The sequence below is a fragment of the Bombina bombina genome, chromosome 2, assembly GCF_027579735.1.
Source record: "Bombina bombina isolate aBomBom1 chromosome 2, aBomBom1.pri, whole genome shotgun sequence".
Taxonomy (NCBI): domain Eukaryota; kingdom Metazoa; phylum Chordata; class Amphibia; order Anura; family Bombinatoridae; genus Bombina; species Bombina bombina.
Genome location: NC_069500.1, coordinates 1,431,231,497 through 1,431,238,685, shown reverse-complemented (window position 1 = coordinate 1,431,238,685; position 7,189 = coordinate 1,431,231,497).

Genomic DNA, 7,189 nt, shown 5'->3' with positions numbered 1-7,189 from the left:
TAATGTTTAAGAAAGGGAAATACACTTATTCATTTATTTATGAAGCTCTGCAAGACTTTAATAAGGGCAAGATCTTAACTAAACTCTTAGAGGTTTGGAACATGGAGACTGTTACATCATCTGTGGGGAGCTGTCTATATCAGAAGAATTATTTCATCAAATTATAAAAAAATAATTAATTTGATACAGGAACTGTATTTAAAATCATCTTGGGTCTGTCATTCTAGTTAAGCAGGAGCATTGGGCTAACATTTAACACACCTCCATGAATCAGAAGATAACAAAAGCATGTGTCCAGGATCTACCTCTTAAAAGGAAATGGGGGCTTTGTCAACAGAACAGAGAGAACTGTTGTTCCAACTCAAAAGGTGGAGCCCCGTTGTCTAGGATCTTTGGTGAATGGAATTACAAACAAATGGGCTCTCACTCATATATTAATGAGATGTCTGTTACTCTAAGTGACCAATTCAGACACTCCCTAAAATGAACTGTTATACAGCAATGTTTATTAGGAAAAGAAATACAATTTTAAATATAAGAAATTAAAGGTTAGAACGGTGTATATAAGAATTGGCACATAACATTGTGATAAATAATGTTCCACGTATCTAAATGTACTCAAATACAACAATAAGCTGCGCACAGATCTAAACACAGTAATTACACTTTAACAGGTTTATACTTTATATTCTGTTCAAATATTCTATTTTTATACACTATAGTATAATACATAACAATTAGCACGCCTAGAGAAACAATAGTAATAGAATTTCAATTTAGACAGAATTAATAATAATTGTATTTAAGATACTTAAATATATAAAATACTTAAAATATACTAATTATAAATTAACCACTTCAATACCTCACATTCATGTCTCTGGGAGTAATGGTAGAAACGTTATGTTGAATTGCAAATTTTTCTCTGTAGATAGTTCTCTCTCTTGGTGACGAATCTTTTGTGCTGCTTCTCACTTCACTGAACACAAAGGCGTGCTCAGATTTCAAATACACTAAAACGATAAGAACACAAAGCTCATCCCAGATTCAAGGTAAAATCATTTGTGACTTTATTTGTGCACACAATCTAACGCACTTACAAGAATTTAAAATATTAAAAGCCTTGTTAAAACGTTTTGGTCTACTTCACAGTTCTTCCACCACAGGAATCCACAGGTAACGACCTCTACTGCTCTTGTGTGTCTCTGTTTACCAATAGTATAATCTTAAAACAGGTTCTCTGATAATAAATTGCCCAAATAAGACAGGGTCTTGTAGTGTGCAAAGTCTCTGTATAGGTAGACCCTCCCGTCTACGCATTTCATTTGCCTCCGCAAACTTCCTCAAGACAGTGGGTGTGGGTAATTTTCGTCTGAGGATCCCCTTGTTTAAATAGAGCTTTATCTGCTCCACCTCTTCCTGTTACTCTCAAGAAGTAAACATAAGTCCGCCCAATAGCCATGTGTTATTCACAGCTGATTTCAAATAAGACACATTACTTTCCATTTAAAACCACACTAACAATCATAGTATTTTATCTTTTCATACCTTTCATACACTCTTTGCACATTGCACATTATCAGATGTTTGCAATACAGCTTTTAACATTTTAGGATCAATCTCCCATCTGTTCTTACCTAACTCAATATAGACCTCTTATGCCTACGGTCTCTTCTCTCATTTACATGTCCCTCATAAGTGGCTGTCTCGCTGCCTTCATCCTGACCACTCCCCCATGATACGTAACTCCATACATCATATGTAAACACAACCCGCCTACTTAGTTGCGGTAAGTTATGCGATCCTATTTCCCCATGGTACGCATAGGTTTATGTCACATGTAAACACAACACGCCCACTTGATTGTACCGGGATGTGTGATCATATATTTGACCCATATCTGTCCTCACCCTATCGCTAATGAGATGATGATTATATTCTCAAGCACCCCTACTCATGTAATGTTATGTATACCTAATATGTCCTGCTGATCAACGACTTATACTCGGTTAGTCTATCCTGTGCCAATATATTGCTCTCATTGTTTAGCATATTCCGAGGAACTACTCTCATTCAATACCTTACCTATATTTCTTTACCTGGTTTTGTCATCATTATATACAGTGGAACACTAGATACCGTAACTGATACGTTTCATTTTATTATAATACTAATTGAATGTTCACTTCTCTTTCTATGCGTGATACTTTTTTTAACCCCATTTTCCTTGTCACTGCCAAAGCTCTATTAGAATTAATAGAACACTAGAAACCATAGTTAATATATTATGTTTTGTTGTAATTCTAATACCAATTTTCCTTTTATCCTCTTATAACCCCATTTTTCTAATTATTGCACCTGTATTAAGTTGCAAAATCATATGCAACTTAATACAACAACAACACTTAAGCTGAAAGTTTAAAGTTTAAAACATCCTCCCTAATTATACTTATGTAAGCATTATAACATAAATGCTTGCAAATCTAGGTCTATATTAAGGCCTTTGGGAGTTAAGCTTTCCAATTCTAGATATGCTTACCTGATAAATTTATTTATTTTGCAATGTACCGAGTCCACGGATTCATCCTTACTTGTGGGATGTTGTCCTTCCTGACAGGAAGTAGCAAAGAGAGCACCACAGCAGAGCTGTCTATATAGCTCCCCCCTTAACTCCACCCCCCAATCATTCAACCGAAGGACAAGGAAGAAAAGGAGAAACTATAAGGTGCAGAGGTGACTGAAGTTTACATAAAAAAATACTATCTGTCTTGAATAGACAGGGCGGGCCGTGGAATCAGTACATCACAAAAGAAAGAAATTTATCAGGTAAGCATAAATTTTGTTTTCTTTTGCATGATGCACCGAGTCCACGGATTCATCCTTACTTGTGGGGTACCAATACCAAAGCTTTAGGACACGGATGAAGGGAGGGACAAGACAGAAACCTAAATGGAAGGCACCACTGCTTGCAAAACCTTTCTCCCAAAAATAGCCTCCGAAGAAGCCAAAGTATCAAATTTGTAAAATTTTGAAAAGGTATGAAGCGAAGACCAAGTCACAGCCTTACAAATCTGTTCAACAGAAGCATCATTTTTAAAAGCCCATGTGGAAGCTACCGCTCTAGTAGAATGAGCTATAATCCTTTCAGGAGGCTGCTGTCCAGCAGTCTCATAAGCCAAACGGATTATGCTTTTCAGCCAAAAGGAAAGAGAAGTCGCCATAGCCTTTTGACCCCTACGCTTTCCAGAATAGACAACAAACAAAGAAGATGTTTGACGGAAATCTTTGGTTGCCTGCAAGTAAAATTTCAAAGCACGAACCACATCCAAGTTGTGCAACAGACGTTCCACAGAGAAGGAACAACAATTTCCTGATTGATATTCCTGTTAATAACAACCTTAGGTAGGAACCCAGGCTTGGTATACAAAACCACCTTATCAGCATGGAACACAAGATAAGGTGAGTCACATTGTAATGCAGATAGTTCAGAAACTCTTCAAGCTGAAGAGAAAGCAACTAGGAACAAAACTTTCCAAGATAAAAGCTTAATATCTATGGAATGCATGGGTTCAAACGAAACCCCCTGATGAACTTAAAGAACTAAATTTAGACTCCATGGCGGAGCAACAGTTTTAAACACAGACTTAATTCTAGCTAAAGCCTGACAAAAAGCCTGAACGTCTGGAACACCTGCCAGACGCTTGTGCAACAAAATAGACAGAGAGGATATCTGTCCCTTTAGGGAACTAGCTGACAATCCTTTCTCCAATCCCTCTTGGAGAAAAGACAAAATCCTAGGAATCCTGATTTTACTCCAGGAGAAGCCTTTGGATTTGCACCAAAAAAGATATTTACGCCATATCTTATGATAGATTTTCCTGGTAACAGGCTTTCGAGTCTGAATCAAGGTATTTATGACTGACTCAAAGAAACCCGCTTTGATAGAATCAAGCGTTCAATCTCCAAGCAGTCAGTTGCAGAGAAATTAGATTTGGATGCTTGAATGGACCTTGAATCAGAAGGTCCTGTCTCAATGGCAGAGACCATGGTGGAAGAAATTACATGTCCACCAGGTCTGCATACCAGGCCCTGATGCTCTCTCCTGTTTGATTCTGGCAATCAGACGTGGAAGGAAAGGGAAATGTGGAAACACATAAGCCAGGTTGAATGACCAGGGTACTGCTAGAGCATCTATCAGTACGGCCTGAGGATCCCTTGTCCTGGAGCCGTAACCAGGAAATTTGGCGTTCTGACGAGATGCCATCAGATCCAATTCTGGTGTGCCCCATAGCCGAACCAGCTGAGCAAACACCTCCGGATGGAGTTTCCACTCCCCCGGATGAAAAGTCTGATGACTTAGAAAATCTGCCTCCCAGTTCTCTACACCTGGGATATAGATCACTGACAGATGGCAAGAGTGAGCCTCAGCCCATTGGATTATCCTTGAGACCTCTATCATTGCTAAGGAACTCTTTGTTCTGTCCTGATGATTGATATAAGCCACAGTCGTGATGTTGTCTGACTGAAACCTGATGAATCTCGCCGAAGCCAGCTGAGGCCATGCCTGGAGAGCATTGAATATCGCTCTTAATTCCAGAATATTTATCGGTAGGAGAGCCTCCTCCCAAGTCCACAAACCCTGGGCTTTCAGGGAATTCCAGACTGCACCCCTTCTGTCATCACTATAACCCATTCTGGCCTGCGGAAACACATTCCCTGGGACAGATGATCCTGTGACAACCACCAAAGAAGAGAGTCTCTGGTCTCTTGATCCAGATTTATCTGAGGAGATAAATCTGCATAATCCCCATTCCACTGTTTGAGCATGCATAGTTGCAGTGGTCTGAGATGCAAGCGAGCAAACGGAACTATGTCCATTGCCGCTACCATTAGACCAATTACCTTCATACACTGAGCCACTGACAGCCGCGGAATGGAGTGAAGGACTCGGCAGGTGGACAGAATCTTTGATTTTCTGACCTCCGTCAGAAATATTTTCATGTCCACTGAGTCCATCAGAGTCCCTAGAAATGAAACTCTTGTGAGTGGGGAAAGAGAACTCTTTTTTACGTTCACCTTCCACCCGTGAGATCTTAGTCAGGCCAACACTAAATCCGTGTGAGACTTGGCTAGTTGGTGAGGAACTGGTAATGATCTTTGTGGATAGGAATGTGTAGATATGCATCCTTTAAGTCCATGGTGGTCATATATTGACCCTCCTGGATCAATGGTAAGACAGTCTGAATGGTCTCCATCTTGAAGGATGGAACTCTTAGGAATTGGTTTATGATCTTGAGATCTAGAATTGGTCTGAAGGTTCCCTCTTTTTTGGGAACCACAAACAGATTGGAGTAGAAACCTTGCCCCTGTTCTGCTTTCAGAACTGGGCAGATCACTTCCTTGGTAAAAAGGTCTTCTACACAGCGTAAGAACGCCTCTCTTTTTGTCTGGTTTACAGACAATTGAGAGAGATGGAATCTCCCCCTTGGAGGAGAATCTTTGAAATCTAGAAGATACCCCTGGGTTACAATTTCTATGGCACAGGAGTCCTGAACGTCTCTTGCCCAGGCCTGAGCAAAGACAGAGAATCTGCCCCCTACTAGATCCGGTCCCGGATCGGGGGCTACCCCTTTATGCTGTCTTAGTGGCAGCAGTAGTCTTTTTGGCCTGTTTACCCTTGTTCCAAGCCTGGTTAGGTCTCCAGATTGGTTTGGATTGAGCAAAGTTCCCCTCTTGCTTTGCAGCAGGGGAAGCGGAAGCGGGACCACCCTTGAAGTTTTGAAAGGAACGAAAATTATTTTATTTGGTCCTTGTCTTATTCGACTTATCTTGAGGGAGGGCATGACCCTTCCCCCCAGTGATGTCCGAAATGATCTCTTTCAGTGCAGGCCCGAATAGGGTCTTACCTTTGAAAGGGATGGACAAAAGCTTAGATTTAGAAGACACTTCAGCTGACCAGGACTTAAGCCATAACGCTCTACGCGCTAGAATGGCAAAACATGAATTCTTAGCCACTAATTTAGCAAGATGAAAAGCGGCGTCTGTAATAAAAGAATTAGCCAACTTAAGCCTTAATTATGTCCAAAATATCATCTAGTGGGCTCTCCATCTGAAGAGCCTCTTCTAGAGCCTCAAACCAAAAGGCAGCCACAGTGGTTACAGGAACAATGCACGCTATAGGTTGAAGAAAAAAACCTTGATGAACAAAAATTTTCTTTAGGAAACCCTCTAATTTTTTATCCATAGGATCAATGAAAGCACAACTGTCTTCAATAGGTATAGTTGTACGCTTAGCCAGGGTAGAAATAGCTCCCTCCACCTTAGGGACCGTCTGCCATGAGTCCTTTATGGTGTCAGAAATGGGAAACATTTTCTTAAAACAGGAGGGGGAGAGAATGGAATTCCTGGTCTATCCCACTCCTTAGTAACAATGTCCAAAATCCTCTTAGGGACCGGAAAAACATCAGTGTAAACAGGAACCTCTAAATATTTGTCCATTTTACACAATTTCTCTGGAACAACAATAGGGTCACAATCATCCAGAGTCGCTAAAACCTCCCTGAGCAATAAGCGGAGGTGTTCTAGCTTAAATTTAAATGCCGTCATATCTGAATCTGTCTGAGGGAACATCTTTCCTGAATCAGAAATCTCTCCCTCAGACAACAAATCCCTCATCCCTACTTCAGCACATTGTGAGGGAATATCGGATACGGCCACTAAAGCGTCAGAAGGCTCAGCAGTCGTTCTTAACCCAGAGCTACTGTGCTTTCCTTGCAACCCAGGCAGTTTAGATAAAACCTTTGTGAGGGTAGTATTCATAACTGAAGCCATATCTTGCAAGGTGAAAGAATTAGACGCACTAGAAGTACTTGGTGTCGCTTGTGCGGGCGTTACCGGTTGTGACACTTGGGGAGAACTAGATGGCAAAACCTGATTTCCTTCTGTCTGAGAATCATCTAATGCCAAACTTTTATAAGTCAAAATGTGCTGTTTGCAATTTATAGACATATCAGTAGTGGGACACATTATAAGAGGGGGTTCCACAATGGCTTCTAAACAAATTGAGCAATGAGTTTCCTCAGTGTCAGACATGTTTAACAGACTAGTAATAAAGCAAACAAGCTTGGAAAACACTTTATTTAATGAAAAAAAAACACAATTTGCAAAAACGGTACTGTGCCTTTAAGAG